Here is a 22,226-nt window from a genome sequence, read left to right as displayed (position 1 = left end):
CTTTTTAATTAATTACAAATAAAATAGAACTTACCTGTCATAAATGTGAAATTACTTACCTTTGTCATTTACACTTTTCCCTTTCTATTTTAATGTGTTCACTTTTATCATTAAAAAATTTCAAAATTTTCATCAAAAATTTTTAAATAATCACTAGTTAAATCATGAATTGACATCAATCAATAAAATGTTTAATTTCTTTTAAAAAAGGCAGAAATTCCCTTCAATAAGTGTTAAAAGGCATCTGATGCTGTAAAGTTGTGGGCGCGGATTTTAAACTGTCTCGAGAACGATCTACATGGTTAACTTTTTTTAAAGGCAAAAATTCCCTGTAGATGGTGCTAAAAAGCACCTGGTGGTTAACGAGTGTTAATTAGGGCGTTAAATGTATCTCTTGAGTATTCAGTGTACTCAATTTATTTGAAAAATTCCGAAATTCCCTGGAGAAGGTGTTAAAATACACCTGGTGCTCAAGGGTGGCCTGTTAGAAGGTCCATTTTAACTCGAGAGTTGTCTACGTACATAATTTTTACGAAAAACCAAAAATTCGTGCAATAAAATCTTTCATAGATAAAAAAATAAATCATTTTTTTTTCATTTAAAATTTTTTTTACTTTATGTACAAAATAAAATATTATTTCTTTTTGTACAAAACAAAATTGGGAGGTTATCCTATCCTCGTCATAACTTGATATAACAGTCTTAAGAATGTCCTAAAATTGTCCCAAAAATGTCTTTATTAGGACTATAGAAAGTCCCCAGAATTTCCTAAAAATATCCCCGAAATGTCAAAAAACGTCTTAAGAATGTACTGAAATTGTCTCCAAAAAGGGGTTAATACGTCTTCAGAAGGTCCCCAGAATGTCCTAAAAATATCCCTGAAATATCAAAAATTGTTCACAGAGTATCCTAAAAATGTTCCAACCATATCCTGAGAATGTCCTAAATATGTCCCGAGAATGTATCAAAAATATGTTGAAAATGGCTAAGTAATGTCCTTGGTACATCCAGTGGATGACCGTGCCCATTGGGAATAATTAAATAATAGTTTAAAGATTATTAAATTTCACAATAATTAAATTAATAAACAATAAAATATTGTAAGTAATAATGAAATTAATACTGTGAATTAATTAAACATTTTTTTTAGTTATATTTTTAGTTTAATTTATTTATAACAGTACACCTTAATACAGAGTTTTTACTTTTTTCAAAATTTTTCGTTTTTCAGAAGCAAATTCCTTTAAAATCAATTTCATTTAACTTCACTATATTTTATTTATAATTTGAAGAAATCATACACCTTCCTCACAGGTTACAGAAAATTCGTCCGCAAAAACTAAGCTTAATATGAATTTGAACATAGAATCTTGATAAAAAACATCTTTCTTAAAATCGTATCATTAATGAATTCCAATGATGTTTTTCATACTTTTAATATAATCTAAGCGCATAGAAATACATGTTCGTACTAAGTTTGAGCACGAAATATGATGCTGAAGGATGAACAAGAGGCGAAGACTTTGTGTACGGCAATTGTAAAACAAAATTCCACACTTTAAAAATTTAACATGAATTTATAATTTTTAAGGCATATATTTTATGAGAAGAAAAAGACATTAATACATTTTTGAATTACTCTGAACTGGAGAAAATAACACGACATCAGTTTCTAATAACACGGTCGATTTCTTATTATTATAATTCCATATCAAAAAATGTACAAAATTAATTTTTTTAATATTAGTTTTATATTAATTAATTGAAAATTAATCACATTCGTAAAATTAAATATGAAATATGTAAGGAATACATTTAATGAAGATTTCAGATTTTTTTAAATCTAACAAAATGTGATTTTTTTCAAAGTCATTGAGAAAAAATTTTTCCAAAATATTTTAATTTTTCTAAGATCATATTTTTGTACATATTCTTATGTATACCTTCAAATTGTTAACATTTTATCACTTTTGAGTCTTTAGTTTCTTATAATTGTTATAGTTAAAATAAATTTGAAATTACAAATTTTGCTATTTAAAAAATACTTCTGACTTTTAAGCACAATTTGGAATTTAGATTTATTGTTCTCTCACTGCATCAAAAATTGTAGCATTATTGCCATCAATGCCTTAACATTTATATGATTTCTGCAATGTAACTACAATATTAAAATAATAAGACAATGTTACCAATATTATTTACATGTTTAAGTGCTGTATGGGTAGTTTATATTAAAAATTTTCAATTTATTTCTGAAGCATATTTAACATATAACTTTCTAATAAACTTTTTCGACTCTTTAACAATAATAATGTTATTTACAAATAAAAAATATTAAATAATTTAATTATCGTTATTAAAAATCGAGAGGCATATGGAGGCTTTTTTTGATTTAAAATTACATATCAAACAGAATGACAATTTCCTTATATTTGAATACTGAAAAATTCTACATTGGTATGTGTAGAAATTCGTTACTAATTGATGGTGGCCGCATGATTGACTTTATCAATTTTCCTGACATCAAAATCACTGCTTTCCTCGACTTAAAAGCAATTTTTCTTTTTTTTAAATACTTCCAGCATTGAAACAAATAATTATCAAACGAGAAAAATTGCTACCAAAGTCGAGGAAATAGCAATTTACTTGAAATTTTGAGATTTTCGGAAAATCCGTGACAAAACAATGACAAATACTGTTTTTGTTATTTCAGGTTTTGAAGGGTTGAAAATAATCAAATTTTATTGATGGGAATTAGAATCCTTAACTTTGATTTTTTCGTTGAATCAACGTTGGTAACTTTAGTTTCAAATAATCTCCCTGCCAAAAAAATTTTTTCCCTGACATTTCCCTGACTTTACTGACAAAAAATTTTTTCCCTAACATTTCCCTGACTGTACTGACATGTAGCCACTCTGAAATTTGACAATATCCCGTATAATAAGTTAAATTTTTTATGATTTGGTATATTTAAGAACCATCTTAGAAGATTAAATTATAATATAAGAATTATATTCATTTAGTTTAGAGTAATTATACACAAATTCTAAAATATTCCAAATTCATGTTGGTGTTCACTAACTGCGAGTTCCTAAAATAACACGGAAAAACACTTCATCTGAAAAAGCGAAACATTGCATTAAAATAGGAAAAGATTTAATCTGGCAAGTATGTGGTGGAAATATGTTATACAGAGTATGTTGTTGGGCATGAGTTGCCCTCACGGTACACCAGAAGGTGGTTTAAATAAAAATGAATTGGCACTTAAAAATTCTTTTTGATTATGATTCTTAGATGAATAACAAACATTTCTCAATAGTTTTTAAAATCAGTTTACGTGCCCGATTTAAATAAAATTGAGTTTTTATATAAAAACAGTGTTTTATGGGGAATCAGAATTTATTTAATCTAATAAATACTGTAATAAATGGTAAAATAATTATTTATTTTCAATTTTACATATGAATAATTATATTGCTGTAGTGTTTGTGTCCAATTTTAAAAAATTAAATTATAATGTTAAAAGAACGATGTTAAGAGTGACAAAATTTATTTAAGAGAGTCGAATGGTCTCTCAAATTTTTTGGCAAGAAGAGACCTTTAATTATCGCTCTATAAAAACGGCACTAAACGTGAAAATGATCCAAAAGACTGTACGAATCCATAGAAAAACATGGTTGCAAAACAAAAAGTAGAAAAGTAATCTAATAACAGCTGCGACTTTGTGCGCCCTGCATGCTGCTGCCATCTGACGGCGGCAGGAGGTAATGTACCTGTCATTATATTACTTTTCGTTTTGCAATTGTGTTTTTGTATGGATTCGTATAATCTTTAGCATTTAGGAAATTTATATAAGATAATCAAAAATTATATATCATAATTAATTAATCATAATTAATTATATATCATAATCAAAAAGAATTTTTAAGTGACAATTCATTTTTATTTAAACCACCTTCTGGCGCACCGTGCCCTGTCTGTAATTTTTTTTATATTATCGTATTACGTTAAATTATAGGTAGTATTGATAATAATGAAATTATAGTAATATAATATGTACCTATAATATAAAAATAACCTTAATATTTATTTTGTTACATTTTTAACACAGTGCAACAGCATGTTTATTTCTGAGATCCCATATGGTGATTCTTACAGGTTTTTTGAGGCTGAAGACGAATCTAAACTTAGAATTGCTCCATCACCCTACGTTTTCGAGAAAACTGACTTTGAAAATACACAAAAAACATGTTTTTGAGGGTTTTTGGATTGATCCAGTTCATGAGTTTTTAGGAGCATCCCAGATGGTTTGATTGACTCAAACTTAGAAGAACTGGAAATTAGTAAGACTTTGGGAATCGATGCAATGAAAAGGACTCTTTTAATATATGGAGTTCAAAAGAGGTGTTGCGTTGAAATTAAATGTCCAGTAAGATGAAAAAATAGGTTAATTATTGACTTACTTAATTAATGTAAAGATTTAAAAAGAACACAGCCCCACAAAAAAAAGTGTCGTGCGCGGCAGACCAGACTAGTCATTTCCTATGTATCTTGGGGTTTTTTGGGTCGCTGATTACGAATCTGAAGTTAGATTTTCAAAACTAGAAATGGAAATTCTTATATACATAAGTAAGGTATTCACGTCTTTTTATGGTAGCGCACTCTTTTGTCCTCAAAGGATCTGTGTAATGGTTTTCTTTTCAAATTGGTGCCTCCAGGGACAATATCCCTTTTCAGCATCCAACAGTAGTCGGCCATCATATTTACATCCCATCTTCCTTGATAACGACGCTCAAATTCTTTCAGATCTTGATGGAATCGTTCTACTTGTTCTTCACTGTAATCTCCCAAATTTTCAGGGAATTGATCCCCATGCGAGTCTAAGTAATGCAACTTTATGCTCATTAAGCATCCTAACTTACCAAAGTTTTTAATCATATCACTAACTATTTGCTCCCAATTTTCACTCTTGTGATTACCCAGAAAATTTTCGACAACTGCTTTAAAACTAAGCCATGCGGCTTTCTCCTTTTTATTCATTGTGACAGCCCTGACGCGAGATTTAATTTTAGAAGGGGTTAACACGGGTTCGACTCGCGACGGAAAGCACAATAATCACAGGAACAACACTTGACGAGAATTCTCCAGGTACGGCTACGCTGGCGGTAGAGAGCGAGAGAAAGAATGCTCATAAGCACAGTAGAATTAATGACCATTAAAAGGTGAACTTACCGTAGTGCTCTCTACGACGGAAATGTTCCCTTTTTGTAGCAATTGGACAATCACACCAGACGTAAAACAGATTTGAATTAAATGCACGAAAGATTATGGAACACAACTATTATATTTATTAATACAAAGAACAAATTATTATCACTTAATGTGATTCGCGTACAGTTTGCGACTCGCAACAATTATATGCTTATTCGCCTATGGCTCGCAGCAATCTACCGGTTGGCGTTGTTTCGCTTGACACGCGGTTTTGTCGTCTGCTATTTCAGTCGCGAGAAGTATCGAATCGATACGCATCAAGAGATCGACAATCGATTAATCGAAGTCGAGCAGTGACGACGATTTAAATAATTAATTCGGTTCGTTACATCATCTTGGTGATAAACTGCTCATCTTTTAACAATTTGCGAATACGTGGTCCGTCGAAAACCCCTTCTTTTAGTTTCGAATCAGAGATTTCTGGAAACTTTTGTTCCAGGTATTTGAAACAGTTTCCTTTTTTATCTAAGGCTTTGACAAACTGTTTAATTGCTCCTAGTTTCGTGTGTAAGGGCGGAATTATCACCTTTGAAGGGTCGATATCGTCCGCCATATTGGAGCCGCTATTTTAAATTTTGAAAATCTAACTTTAGATTCGTAATCAGCGACCCAAAAAACCCCTAGATACAAAGTTTGAAGTAAATCCATCAATTTTTACAAAATTCGTCCGCCATTTTGAATTTTGAAAATCTAACTTCAAATTCGTCATCAGCGACCCAAAAACCCCCTAGATACCAAGTTTGAAGTAAATCCATCAATTTTTAAAAAAAATAGCCTACCTCTCAAAATCCGACAGGTTTTTGGAGGTTAGAAAAAAATCCTGACGTGATGGAGCAAAACGGACTTCGGATTCGTGTTCAGCGCGTCAAAATACATAGGAAATGACTAGTCTAGTCTGCCGCGCACGACACTTTTTTTTGTGGAGCTGTGGAATCTATGATTTAAACCAGCCAAACTTATTAAATAAAAGTCATCATTTTTACTATCAATTGCAAAGACAAATGCATTATACTGAGAGAAAAGATGGCCTCGCCTCTAAGTGAGGACCCTACGTCCCTAGAGGGAACACCGGAGGCCGTGCGCCTCAGGCCAAGTTTCCCCTGTTTGGCTCCGGCCAAACGACGAAAAATCGTGTGCGATTTACTTACTTTGTTTTAAGACAATTTAATTTTAATTCTAATTGTAATTTTAGTCTTAAATAAATTATTTTGTATTATTTTCCATTTAATTAATTGGTGTCGATTTTACTTATCCTTACCCTAGAATGTGGCTGGTTTTTCTCCTCGTTCAATCCTCCAGTAAAAATTCCTAACCTATTCGGATCACAGTTATTTAATGCAATCCGCGCCACTAATTCGCAAAACTTTGGAAACACTCCCTTTGTAATTTAGCGAATTTAGATTTGCCCTTGGGCCAGTTACTCCCCTAAAGTGACCGGTGTCACCTTATACGAAATTGCACATTTACGGTTTTCAGTCTTAATCTGTTAGAATTATGACAAACAGATATTAGTATATCTTTCTACAATTAAAGTTAAATAATTAATGTTGATATATTTGCCAAAACAATAATCATTCATTACCCCTAATACTACAAATTAATTAATTTGTAAAAATAAACATCTTATTTTATCAATCAGTTGATATTAAAATCACATCTAGTTTCCACATTCGTCTAGGCATAAAGTCAATCAAAAAGAAGAATAAGAAGATGAAGACGATGAAGAAGAAGAAGAAGAAGAATCACATCTGTCTACATAATTATAAACGTTACTTTAGTACCAAGGATAAGCACTTTACCCATAAATTGTTATTAATTTTTATTAAAAACTGCAGAGGAGGAAGATGATCAAAGTTTTGGTCAAAATTAAATTAATTTTATTTATCTGTAAATTTGTTTTGAGTTGAATCACTTCAGTAATTTTTACTCATATATTTTTTTATAAATCATTAACTAGTTGGGAATTTTTTTTTTATCATTAATTGAACAAAGAATCTGCTAACGCTATCACGCAAGTCATACGGACAGTCCGTAAAGGAGCAAATTTCAAAAATTTATGTCAAAAAAATCGAAAAAACTATTTTTATATTTACATTATATTTTCATAACATATCAAAGTTTATTAAAATTTAAAAAAAACGATAGTAAAATTTTTTTCAGGAAGAATAAAAATTTATTTAAACAAACTAGCTCACGGTGCGCCAGAAGGTGGTTTAAATAAAAATGAATTGGCACTTAAAAATTCTTTTTGATTATGATTCTTAGATGAATAACAAACATTTCTCAATAGTTTTTAAAATCAGTTTACGTGCCCGATTTAAATAAAATTGAGTTTTTATATAAAAACAGTGTTTTATGGGGAATTAGAATTTATTTAATCTAATAAATACTGTAATAAATGATAAAATAATTACTTATAATAATTACTTATAATATTCATCGATGTAATCCACTATGGGAAGAAGTTCTTCAGGCACATCATTGGTGAGAAGGCGCAAAGACTGTTGGACATCCTCTTCGGGAACGAATGCAAGGGCCATGAGCATGTGAGAATACAATTTTATGTCTCTATCAAGCGGATTATTGTATTTTTCCTGTAAACCTTGTCCTTGAACTTTGCGGTAAATAGATTGACAGAAATGAAAAAACACCCGGAGTAAGGAATTCCTAGATAAACAGTTTCACAAGAATTTATAATTGCTTTTTCAAAATCTCCCATAATTTTTCGTGGCTTGAAATTTGGAATCGCGTATTCTCTAGCTCTAAAAACCAAGTTGTACTTCTTCCTAGAATTTCAAGGTAACGTCGCGTGGCAAAAACAATTACTTTCTGTTGCGGATCCTGAGAATCAAAAGTAAGAAATTTTTCACCAGCCATAGTGTTTGTAAAAAGTTCAGGTATAGATTCTAACTCGTCTAACGATTTTGGGTTCGGAGGTAAATCTCTGCGACGATGAACGCGCATGGCTTTTGATAAATTTGGTCGTTCTGGTAATTGACTAAGAACTGCTAAAGGAACATCCGCAAGTTCCGTGCGAAGAATATGTGCTGGTGGTTGTTCCAGATGTTCCGAGGCTGTCCGTTTCAAGCGATGTTTTATAACCTCCGCTTCGCCTACATTCATAAGCGACTGTCAGATTTAACAATTTAATGTAACAAATTCAGCAAAATACCTTTTTCATGGTTCGATGGATGTGTTTCGTGCTTCGATTCCACTGGACCCCGAAGCACAATCACTTCATTAGCATTCATCATAGTTACTGCTCTAGCAGAACATTCTTTTCCTCGCAAACGATTGCAGTCCCAATATGTTTTATTTTTTCTTTCTCTTGATTTTAAATAAACATACCCATCAATTATTAATTTTTTGCCGAATATTCCATATTTAACACTCGAAAATTTGGAAAATAATTTACACAATTTTAAACAGAAGTTACTTTTACACAAGAATTTTGACACATTAACATTTAGAAAAATATTGACAATCAATTTGTTTGACTTTTTCCATAGCAACCAAAATGTACATTCTTTTTTATTTTTGTCGGGAAAAATACTTGTCTTGGAACTAGATTCGGGAAAAAAGGTGTCGGGAAATTTCTTTCGTGAAAAGTATGTGTCGGGAAAAAGATTTTCGTGAAATTGAGTTCGGGAAAACGTTGGGGAACGGTTACCTAACACGGTGAGCTTCGTTTAGGTTCAACCTAAACTGCATGACCCTTCTCAGGTTTTTTTTTATATCAGTTCGGTGATGCCTCACGATCATTTTAAGACGAAAATTAAAATAATCGTTGGAGGGAAACTCAAATTATATTGATTTTAAAATTTTTTTTCTAGGTTATTGAAGATATTTTCATTAAAATACCGTTTGGTAAAATACTTATTACTTCAAAAGCTACAATTTAACATAAAAATAGATTATATATAATAATTAAACCATTTTGATACATAGAATTAAGAAAATGTTTAAAAATAGTCGAAAAAACTGAAATTTTTCTAATTTTTTAAACTTTACTCCTTTATTTAACGTTATTTCAATAAAGTCATGTAGAAGTGAATTAAAGTACATAAAATTTCCTGTAAATTAAAAAAAACTCTTCTATCTATTACCGTTACAAAAATATGGTCATTTGAATTTTAAATTTAATTGATAAATAGTTAAAATTTAACATTAGGTCTAGATTATTTGGTAAAATTGTTTTCGCAGAACTTCATCTCAATTCCATAATATAATACGTATAAGAAGGTTAAATCTTGAACAGTTTCAAATTGAAAAAACTGATTTATCTCACTTACATCGAAAGTTACATTGGTTTAAAGGATGTCTATTTCTATAAGAGAGATTTGAGTAGTTTTTAAAAATCCGTTTATTTTGAAAAATGCAACATAATCATATTTAAAATATTTACTTTTTTAAAAAGTAAATATTTTCAAAAAAAAAAGTAATTTTTCAAAATAAACGAATTTTTAAAAACTACTCAAATCTCTCTTATAGAAATAGACATTCTTTAAACCAATGTAACTTTCGATGTAAGTGAGATAAGTCAGTTTTTTCAATTTGAAACTATTCAAGATTAAACCTTCTTATACGTATTATAATATGGAATTGAGATGAAGTTCTGCGAAAACAATTTTACCAAATAATCTAGACCTAATGTTAAATTTTAACTATTTATCCATTAAATTTAAAATTCAAATGACCATATTTTTGTAACGGTAATAGATAGAAGAGTTTTTTTTTAATTTACAGGAAATTTTATGTACTTTAATTCACTTCTACATGACTTTATTGAAATAACGTTAAATAAAGGAGTAAAGTTTAAAAAATTAGAAAAATGTCAGTTTTTTCGACTATTTTTAAACATTTTCTTAATTCTATGTATCAAAATGGTTTAATTATTATATATAATCTATTTTTATGTTAAATTGTAGCTTTTGAAGCAATAAGTATTTTACCAAACGGTATTTTAATGAAAATATCTTCAATAACCTAGAAAAAAAATTTAAAAATCAATATAATTTGAGTTTCCCTCCAACGATTATTTTAATTTTCGTCTTAAAATGATCGTGAGGCATCACCGAACTGATATAAAAAAAAACCTGAGAAGGGTCATGCAGTTTAGGTTGAACCTAAACGAAGCTCACCGTGCTAACAGAGTACCAACACAGATCTAGAACTAAACGAGAACAAAGTTCTGTAATCTTTTCGATTAAAATGTTCTAAAATAATTACAAAAACATTTGTTACAGAAAAATTCCAGAACAAAATTTCAGAACTTTTCTGTAACATAATTGTAACGTTCTAGAACTCTGTTACTTCTTTGTTTTAGAATAGTTGCATAACTTTAGTGGTGCAAAAATTCTAGAACTATGTTCTTTCATATTATAGAATAATTGTGGAATGTGTTCATTGGGCAGTTATCTTTTTCTTTAAAAATACAAAAATACATAATTGTACTCACTTTTGTTCGGACTGTCTGTCCGATTTTTTCTTAAGAAAATTTCTAATAATTTTGGGTAAATCGTATACTTTACACTACCAGTCAGAAGTGAGAAATTATCCATTTTTTCCTGAACGGAGAACATCATAAAAAATAAAATTTATATTAACTGAAATTTTTTTCTACTTATCTTTTAAAAAATGATAAAATTGTGAAAAGAATAAGATCTTGTAACGAATTTCTATTTTTCTAGCAATAATATGACCGAATAAATAAATTAAGACAATATTAACAAGAAATAGCGAATGTATTTTATACGTGTACCATTTTAAAAATATAAATTTACAATTAAAATTTCATGCACTCCATTCATTCATTCTTAAATTACATTGCGACTCGTACTTTACAATAAATATTTAAGATTCTTTGATTGAATATTACGTTAATAAATGTCGACATAAAATTGGGTGGTCAAGAGACTTTAAAATAGTAGATTGTTTGCTATCAAATAGCACTCACTGTAGTTAGCGTTGTCTATAAATAGAATTTTGTATTATAATTTACCGCGAGAAATACCCGCAAACAAAGCCTTCGCTCAGCGATCCAGCCAAAACGGTCCTTCAATCCTCGGATGGACAATTCCTGGGATGCACCTTTGCAGTCTCGGGCAGTCGTCAAATGAGAATGAAATGATTATTTATCTGTCACTGCGATTGAGTTATACTCGAAATCAGAGATCGCCGTTTGTCGTCGAGGCGACCAACAATGTCGTGAGGGCGTCTAACGAATCGACCCTACACGTGGTAAATCGTGGATTTTTACCGAACCGCTATAATAAAATCTGATCAAGAAAACTTGTTAATTTCACTCGAATACAAATTACCGCTCTTAACATTGTAACAATGAAAATTAATATAATGACCCCTATTGGGCGTCGTGAAATGCACAGATCGAGACGCAACACGCGCTCGAACGGAAAGAAATCGCTGTTGATTAAGCGATGGTCTCTTGACCACTGCCGTTTTCGGTAATCTCGAATTAACGCGACACTCATAATTCGTCGACGCACCACCTCTCTTCCATATACCTCCTTACTTACAATTTCCGTATACACGGGAATTCGACATATTATCGCCACTATCTTATAGATGTGATTATGCCGACATTTCATTTACATATTTTGAAAGAAACCTCATTTTTATTGTTTAACAAAAATTTGAATGACTAATTAATAAATAAACCCTTTGAATGATTTTAGGCTTTTTAAAAAGATAGTTTCATACAGGAAGAATTTGTCACTCTTCAAGTATAATTTTTTCCTCAATAATGAAGGGTGTCAAATTTAGAACAAAAAAATCCATGAAATATAAAATAATATTTTGTATCAAAAACTATCTTACAAATTATATAAAACCTGAAATTGTATTGATTTTCCAAGAGAATTGTATAAAATAAATTTGTTTCCATTTTAAAAATTATGTTTTTATTAAGAAATGATTTCAAATTTTTTGCATTTGTTACTATGGCAATGGTTGCTATGGCACTATGTCATTGATTAAGAATCTATACGAATCTTTCACATTTTGAACCCCCTGCAGAGGATTCAAAATGTGACATTTCATAACAGTCTACCAAAAAACATTTTGGAGTAGCCATGGCTACTCCGAAATGTTTTTCGGTAGACTGTTATGCAGCGGGAACTGTAACTTTTTGTTTTGTAATGAACCAGTTTACTATTCTCAAGAACTGACAGTTAGGTCTCATTGCTTCGTAGAGATCAATTTGGCAAATGCACAAAACTTTTTTCATTGAGGTAATAATGTGACAATAAGATGTAAAAGTTAAATAATAAATTTTTAAGCAATGAGATACAAAGGAACATTAATATCCTCCATCCTTCACTATCTTATTCCTTAAAAATACATTGTTTACCTTGTACGTTTTGCACTTTTATTGTGTTTCGGCACAATACCAATCCTGCTGCTTCGATAAATGTAGTTGGCGATGACAACTGCCCCGAAAGAGGATGTGTAGAATGATTCGCTTCCTGTTTATCGAAGTAACGAAGCCAGCGTAGGCGCGCTGCCCTGCAGGGGGACGTTAGGGTGTGAGAATGATGCCGTAGTGTGTCCGACGACGAGTTGACTTTGTCCTCGTCAAAGTCGGAAAGCTCTCATACTTAGGCCTGGGGAGGTATGAGGGTTATCACCCCTAGGACGGCGGACTCACCTGCGATCGGGCCAGGATCCCTAACGTGCGGGTTTTCACATAAATCATGGCTTCTCAAAATCAAAACAATAATAAAACTCCAAAGGCTTTAAAACTTAATTTTGCAGTAACAACGTCGGAACACTTATGCGACAGCAATGCAGATGCATTTTGTTACATATGTGGACAATTCGATGTCCCCAAAAATCGTAAATCAATAAATGAAAATATCAAACAGATCTACAAAGATTGTTTTGATCTTGAGATAGCCAATCAGGATAAAAATTGGGTTCCACACAAAATTTGCAGTTCCTGTTACACAATGCTAACTCGTTGGAATCACACAAAAGAGGATAAACTAAAGTTTATAAAGCCAACTTTGTGGGAAAAACCATTAAATCAAAAAGATTGTCATTTTTGCAACACCAATGTGCAAGGATATAATAACAAAAATAAAAAAACATATTGTATGTCAACGTCTCAACGTAAAAAAACCAGAAATTTCATGCAATCCACCTTCCTCTCCCAAAATCTTGCAAATTGACAGTTCAACTGAAGATGTTCTAGATTTTAAAAATAACGACATGAGAACCGATGATGAGGACGACTATTACCTTCCGTATGATGAACAGGAGATAAAGATTCTACAAACATTTAATCAAGAAGAACTTAGCAATCTCATTAAAGAATTAAAATTACCGAAGGATTGTGCAGAACACCTAGCATCAGTGTTAAAGAAGAAAAACTTGTTATCAAAAGTCACAACAGCTAGCTTTTATCGAGACAGAGAAAAATAATTCCGACAATATTTTACAAAAGATGAAAATTCGTCGTTGGTATATTGTTCAGATGTTGTCGGACTCCTGAATAAATTAAAACCAAATATATACAAAGATAAAAATTGGAGACTATTTATTGACTCTTCGAAAAGAAGTTTAAAAGTAGTACTACTACATAATACTAATATTTATGCCCCAATTCCAATAGCGCATTCAACGGAAATGAAAGAAAACTATGAATATATGAAACTAGTTTTGGATAAAATTAGATACCGAGAACACAACTGGCAAATTTGTGGAGATTTCAAGATTTTAAGCATACTACTTGGACAACAATCAGGTTTTACAAAAACACCATGTTTCCTGTGTTTGTGGGACAGTAGAGATCGAGCAAATCACTACATTAAAAAACAATGGCCAAAAAGGAATTCTTTCGAACCAGGTTCAAAAAATATAATAGAAAATCCCCTAATCGACCCTTCAAAGGTGATAATTCCGCCCTTACACACGAAACTAGGAGCAATTAAACAGTTTGTCAAAGCCTTAGATAAAAAAGGAAACTGTTTCAAATACCTGGAACAAAAGTTTCCAGAAATCTCTGATGCGAAACTAAAAGAAGGGGTTTTCGACGGACCACGTATTCGCAAATTGTTAAAAGATGAGCAATTTATCACCAAGATGAAAAAAGGAGAAAGCCGCATGGCTTAGTTTCAAAGCAGTTGTCGAAAATTTTCTGGGTAATCACAAGAGTAAAAAATGGGAGCAAATAGTTAGTGATATGATTAAAAACTTTGGTAAGTTAGGATGCTTAATGAGCATAAAGTTGCATTACTTAGACTCGCATTGGGATCAATTCCATGAAAATTTGGGAGATTACAGTGAAGAACAAGGAGAAAGATTCCATCAAGATCTTAAAGAATTTGACCGTCGTAACTAGAGGCACTAATTTGAAAAGAAAACCATTGAACAGATCCTCTAAGGACAAAAGAGTGCGCTACCATAAAAAGACGTGAATACCTTACTTATGTATATAAGAATTTCCATTTCTCGTTTTGAAAATCTAACTTCAGATTCGTAATCAGCGACCCAAAAAACCCCTAGATACCAAGTTTGAAGTAAATCCATCAATTTTTACAAAATTCGTCAGCCATATTGGAGCCGCCCTTTTAAATTTTGAAAATCTAACTTTAGATTCGTAATCAGCGACCCAAAAAACCCCTAGATACCAAGTTTGAAGTAAATCCATCAATTTTTAAAAAAAATAGACTACCTCTCAAAATCCGATAATAAAAAAAAAATTACTTACTTTTACAGATGAAAATAAGTTTTTTCTTCTTACAATCAGTTGAACACTACCAAAGATTAAATAAATGCACACTTTTTTTTATTAATAATTATTAAACTGAATAAAATTATTTCTAACTAATTATCAAGTAGAAATATTGAAAATGAATTGTACATGCGCTATCTATGTAAACCAATAAGAAAATCATTCTCCTTTTTGTTTGTATATTAAGGAAAGAGAGAAGGGAGAATTTAAAAATTTTACTGGTTTACACTTCTCTCTCTCTTGCCTTGTTGACACCATAAAGAAGGGCTAATTATCCCACTCTTTAAATGTGGGCTGACAAAATGGTATCCGCTACTCCCTCTATCTTTCTTCCTCTTTCTCTCTCTCTCTCTCTAGTTGACACCATAAGGAAAGGATACACATCCCACTCGTCAAATCTGGTGAGAAAGAATTTTATATAGTAATACATGCGGACAAACAAAATATATATAGAACATGCGGGACAGACAGCCACTTGAAATTATTATATGTAATTTTTTAAAATGTTGATTGTAAATTTTTGAAAATTATATTATTAAATTTCAGTTTATTCTTTACAATTTTCATACATAAAACTTTTTTCTACAATTAAAATTTTACAAGAAAAAAATTCCTGCAAAAATTACATAATTGTTTAATTAAAAATATTTTACAAAATATTAATAAATTTTCAAAACCTTTTGGCATACTTATTTAACACCCGAAGCACAACTAAACAACAAAGTAAAAGATTAATTTTCGAATCTTCATTTCTCGAAAGGAATACCCCATAACTGATTATTTATTTACATAATTTTGGTATTAAGTACAGGTAATAAAATTTTCACTTATTAATATTAATAATTTAGCTATTGTACAATTATAAATACATTAATTATATAATCTAATCACTAAAAAAATTTTCAACTCATATTAATTCATGCCAATTCCTAATTTTAAATTCAATAGCTTAAAATTATTACTATTGAAAATTACAAGAACTGATGGCCTTATAAATAAAGGAATGACGGAGACTTATTGTATATTTGTACCTCACTTTAATTTTAACTACTTAACATTTAAATTATCAACATTTTCTGGACATCAACAGTTTCTCTCTTCAGCTAATTTTTCCATGAAATTCTGCAACAAAAGTAATATTAAATTCAAATTTTTGTATTACCATGCTTTTGAATATTTCTTTCTTCAAGCAGATTACAAAATTTAATGATTTGTAATTTCGACAATCAATGAAGACATGCAATAAAAACATACATTTTTCATAAAGAAATATTTAAACTATTTTAACTCGTGATGGGGACATTGTTCTAAACTTTTTCTCTAAGTTTTCGTAGAAAAATTTTTTTTTCTGAGTTATATAAATTGAAAGTTTATTATTAACATTATTAGAGAAATTTAATTATAATTGTTACGTTCCGAACTAGGCGTGGTTTTTAAATAAAATGAATTTTATTTACTTGAATGTAATAAGGCTGATTAATCAGGTTGGTAAAGCCTGATATTTATTTTTATGTAGGATCGTGGTCACTTGTCAAAACTACGAGTTTTGCGTTACAATAACAAGTCAAATATTCCCTTTTATAACATTTATTGATTAAATAATAATTATATAGTAATGATTATACAATAACGATACAAGTTTACAATTCGTTTACTTACTTTTAGCAATGAAGTCGGATAAATCGATGATTATAGCTTAGTCGTTATAAATTGGTTTTGATTTGATTTGAAATAGTTCGTTTTGGTTGCACTTGTGTAACTTTAACGACTTAAATTGTTTTATAACTATTTAAAGAATTGCAATATTCTTTATTGTTATTTCTCGTCACTCGCACCTTTGACAGGAATGAATTTTATAGCAGGTGTAAGAGAAGCAACATATACTAAATTGACAAATTTAGAAACAAAGATAATGCAGGATTTCTTTAGTATTTATAGTTATAAATACGACAGTTATTTCTATTAAATTATTGATTCTAAGTGATAATTTGCTTCTCTTGCACCTAGTGGCTATCAGGAAAGAACTATGTTCTAAGTGAAAAGTCAAATTAACTTGCACCTATTGGCTATCAGGAAAGAATACAATAATTAGGGCGAAAGTAAACTGAAGGGTCGCTCTACGATGTTAGAGATTGCACCGGAATTTTTGACAAGCTTTATGGAAAAAGCTCTTGTTTATATACTAGTCGATTATGCTAATTAGTGGGAGAAATGTCATATTATTGAAGAAGAGGTGATCTATAAATAGAATCACTTTCCTTATATGGTAATGATCTCCATCGCATGTATGAAATTGAATCTTCTTCTTTCTGAATTCTCTCTTTTATGTGCTGACAATGGGCTTTTGAAGATCATATTACACTTGGATCTTCACAACCTTCACATTCTTCACGCGTATAAACAAACAAGCTCGAACTTGCTTCACATTTTGCTTACATATATCCTATTTTTAGCTTTTCAACTTTCTGAACTTTTATGGTGAAAACGAATGTCATATCTCTTTTGAGATCGATTTCGTATCCACACTCTATCCTATCAATATATACATAAATAAATACATTAAAATAAGACATATAGTTTAAGTATTGTAAAATTATCATAGAATTATATAAAATGTCTTATTTTAATGATAATTTTAAGGAAAATTAGGGAAAATTGTTACCGGGATGTAACAATAATTACTGATTATGTTAAAGATTTAATTATGCTTTTATTTGCTGATGACATTGCAATTTTGTCCTACTCATGGCATGATGCTCAAAATAAACTGAATATTTTAAAAAAATATTGTGAAATTAATCATTTGAAATTAAATGTATCAAAGACAAAAGTAGTACCTTTTAAGATAACAGGAGGCAGAACATTTTAAAAAATGTGGAAATTTGGCAGCTGCGAATTTACGTAACATACTTTATAGATCAAAAAATGAAACTTTGGAAGTTGCAAAAACATTGTTTAACTCGACTGTCAAAATAGTGGCTTTGTATAATTCAGAGATTTGGGCTCTGCGTTATATTGACGAAATTGAAACTGTGCAAATTAAATTCTTAAAATTATTATACCGTTGGCCAAAAAACACACCAAATTATATTGTATGGTTGGAAACTGGTTCGCTGCCACTGAAATTTTACGTCATTAAACGCGTAATACTCTGGTGGCTTAAAGTGATGGAAATGCCTGACGATCGTCTTCCGAAACAGTGTTATAAAAGATTGCTTGAACTTGATGAAGTGAATGGACTAGGATATGCATATAACTGGGTCTCACAAGTAAAGGCTTTATTTGAACAGGTAGGCTCTCTTGAAATATGGCGTAAACAGAACTCGCTTAGCTATATAGATCTACGAATAGAGTGTAATAAGATCATTCTCTCTTGGCAAACTAACCTTAAGAGTCTTCTCATCGAAAGAAGTTTAAATACAAGATATAGTAAAGTGTATCGGCATTTAAGTCAATTAAACAGTGGTGAACATTATTTGAATTTCAGAATCTCGATACATAAGACGCGTGTGATTAGTCAATTGAGAGTGACAAGGAATAAGAGAATAAAAATATCTTATAACAGAAATAATTATATTATTTATATGACTCAAAACTGCACTATATGTAATTTTAATTCTATTATATTAAGTTAACAAATTTCCAAAAGCGCCACCCACACCGTGACCTCGACACCGTCCTTGGAAAATCTATTTTTACTTATTTTCAAATAAATCAAAATACTTTGCCATATGCTTTTAGAAAATCTTACATACTTTTTTTTGAAACATGTTTTTTCAATTTTAACCCGAAAAAGGGTTATTTTTAAATGTACAGTCGGTCTGGAACCACGCTTAATATAGCACGCATTTATATATGCGTCTAATCAAATAAATGAGTCATTAAAATTATTTAGTGCAGTTATTTATTTATTAATTTAACAAATATCGTGAGCACGGTTACTGTGAGGATTCCCTTCTGATTGAACATTTAATTTGGATTATTATATTTCTTAATATATAACAGAATCCCACATTGGTGACACCGACGTGATCTCGTCGCACGCGGTCGAAAAATGAATCCGTAAATATCAAACAAATCCGGGAAAGTAAACGTGCCAGTGGTAGTGAAAAACATTTGTAAAAAATCAAGGAAGCAGTTTTTATAAATATTTCTCAAAATTAATTGAAAAATAGTTGGTTTTTGGAACGAGAATTTTGGAGCACATGTTTGAGTGACGCTACGCCATTGGACTTCATTGGAGAGGGCATCAAATTTTCTCTCGCCTTCTCCTTTTTGCAATTAATCAAAGTCCTTATCAATTATTATTTCGGGGATCCCTTTTTCTAAATTATCACATTTTTTATCAATTTTCCAATTTTTTTTCCAAAAATTTTTTTTTCAAGAATAAAAAATTTTTTTCTTCTCATTTAATATTAAAATTTTCGCAGCTGGTTCCAACTGAAATGGCGCTTCTCTACATTTTTTTTAATTCAATCGACGAAAAGGCAGTATGATTTTTCCAAAAGGACATTTTTCTTTGGATCATTGAAGTTTTTTTGTGGTCACCTTCTTGCAATCTTAACAGTTTCTGATAAGGATAATAGTACACTACCGTCCGAAATTGTACGAACTCTGCTTTTTCAACAACTATAAAACTGTTCAAATCTTCAAAAATATTAAAACTAAATTTTTTTCCTCTTTATTTTATTAAAGCTAATAAAAGTCTGAAAGAAATGACACCTTGACAAAGAGAATATGTTAATTTTTCAATTAGATATCTAAGAAAAACCCAATTTTCAATGTTTTTACTATTTTTTTTATTTCTCTGGCAAAAATTAATATTTTTAAACGTTCTTAGGCTCATTGAAATCGTATTTTGCTATGCAATTCAAATCATATAAAACAATTCATGTACACATTCTTCCCTAGCGTATGCAAACTGTGAAAGTTGGCTCATAAAATGACAAAAAATTTAAATTTAATTCTATAATAAAATATAATGTTTAAAAATCAAGTAAATATATCATTCTAAACTTCTCTGATTTATGTAAGTAAATTTAAAATTTATACATTTTACTGATCATTTTTTGTCATATAAATATTAATCACAATTTTTTGACATTTTATGAGCCAACTTTCACGGTTTGCATACGCTAGGGAAGAATGTGTACATGAATTGTTTTATATAATTTGAATTGCATAGCAAAATACGATTTCAATGAGCCTAAGAACGTTTAAAAATATTAATTTTTGCCAGAGAAATAAAAAAAAGTAGTTAAAACATTGAAAATTGGGTTTTTCTTAGATATCTAATTGAAAAATTAACATATTCTCTTTGTCAAGGTGTCATTTCTTTCAGACTTTTATTAGCTTTAATAAAATAAAGAGGAAAAAAATTTAGTTTTAATATTTTTGAAGATTTGAACAGTTTTATAGTTGTTGAAAAAGCAGAGTTCGCACAACTTCGGACGGTAGTGTACTTGCACGCACTGATAGCTGGGATTTTTTATTTAACGCTTTGGAAAACGGCACATGGCCAGACTACTCTGAGCCCATGCAACAGGTGCGTAACGCTTTCATAACGTTTTTGCAGTAACGTTTCTTCATTAAATAAATAACATTTTCCATGCTTGAATCCTGTCTCAACTCCAGCTAATTTCATGGAATAAGCCATAAGGCGCCAAAGGCTTTTCTAATTCATGTGGCATGTGAGGTAAAGGATACAGTACAAGTACTTTTCAAATATTACAAAGGACCAAGGTCATCAGCACTTCTCACGGACATCTTCGTTATTTGTGTCGGGACATTTGTGTTATTAGTGAGTATAGTGGTTTCCGACCTTCTTCGGTATTCTGAAAAACATTTATAAAATAATATTTATATTTATCAATTTCAAGTTTTATTTTGAATTTTATGTAATACTCACATATATTTTTTTTTATTTTTATTTTCTTTACGAAAATTAAATAAAAATTTTTTTTGATTGTTCCTTTAGCACCATCCTGAAATTTTTTTTATATATTTTTTTTATCTCTTTCTTTTATTTTTTTTTGTTAAATACAAATAAATATTTTTTTTTGTGTGCTACTTTGTGTTAATTTAACTATCAGGAACATTTTATTTTATTTTTAATAGCGTCCACACATACTTATGTGATATTTTAATTGTCACGTTTATATTTATTGTGCCGTAATTAGTGATTGTTTAATTTGCGTGTACATTGCTCGTTTGCGTTAAATAACCACGTTTCTTTTTAATTTACGTCAGAATTCAGTAATTTTTTCTCTGATTTTTATCTTTTTTTTGCCAAATATTTTTCTTGATCAAAATATGTTTTATGAAAAACTATTTCGTGATTTCACATTCAGTTTAAGTGGTATATAATTTTTTTTTTATCGCCAAGTAGAACTGGATCGTGTATTTATATTTTTGCTTCGGTTTTATTGTTCCGAGATTATAATGTTGCGCGTCGGTAGTGATGCTTACATAACTGACGATGGTTCAGATCACGAAGATGAGGCCGGCGCCGCTCCCAGGAATACAACTCGTCTTCGGCAAAAGTTTAAATTACCAGGTTTTTATCACAGGGAATCGGGGGTTTGGTTTGCGGAAATTGAATTACTATGCGGGACTATGCGGGAGTTAATACGGAAATGACCAAGGCTGGCGCAGTACTGACAGCGTTGGAATTCGAAACCTTGATGACAATCAGCAATGTTATCACCAGCGTCCCTCCTCTGGTTAATATTTACGAGCAAATTAAAAAGCGGCTTATTTCTATTTATTCGGTATCTTCTGAATCTCGATTAAGACAGCTGTTAAAGGGCGAATTATCCGGGGAAGGAAAACCTTCACTGATACTAAACAGAATTAAAAACTTTAGTCAAGGTAAATGCGGCGATGACATAATTAAGACGGTTTTCTTAGACCAGTTACCCACCAATTGCCGATCCGCTCTAGCGTTAAGTGAAGTGAGAGAAATTGATAAATTGGCCCAATTGGCAGATCGCTTTATGGAAGCGCCAGGTTCAGGTAATTCTTCCCAAATTGCTGCAGTGGCTTCTGATAATCCTAACGCGGAATTCTTGAAAATGATCGAAGCATTGTCGGCCAAGGTCGATGCTATTTCCCCTCCAAACAGATTTCGTCCTCGTCAGCGCTCCGGAACCTATAACAACCAGAACAGGAGTGAATCGTTCAATGGCCGAAAATTTAATAA

General features: G+C 30.7%; 1 protein-coding gene across 5 annotated transcripts in view; it reads left to right on the top strand.

Moving 5' to 3' along the window:
* The window catches only part of LOC127291318 (protein PFC0760c), a 288,501-nt gene that overhangs the window by 130,003 nt on the left and 136,272 nt on the right, over positions 1-22,226 (top strand). The gene's annotated exons all lie outside the window — the stretch shown is intronic.

This window comes from Leptopilina boulardi, unplaced genomic scaffold (genome assembly GCF_019393585.1).
Source record: "Leptopilina boulardi isolate dan_hultmark-lab unplaced genomic scaffold, ZJU_Lbou_2.1 LbouV2_131, whole genome shotgun sequence".
Lineage (NCBI taxonomy): Eukaryota > Metazoa > Arthropoda > Insecta > Hymenoptera > Figitidae > Leptopilina > Leptopilina boulardi.
The sequence above is the reverse complement of the archived record's forward strand: the minus strand, read 5'-3'. Positions and strand labels throughout refer to the sequence as shown.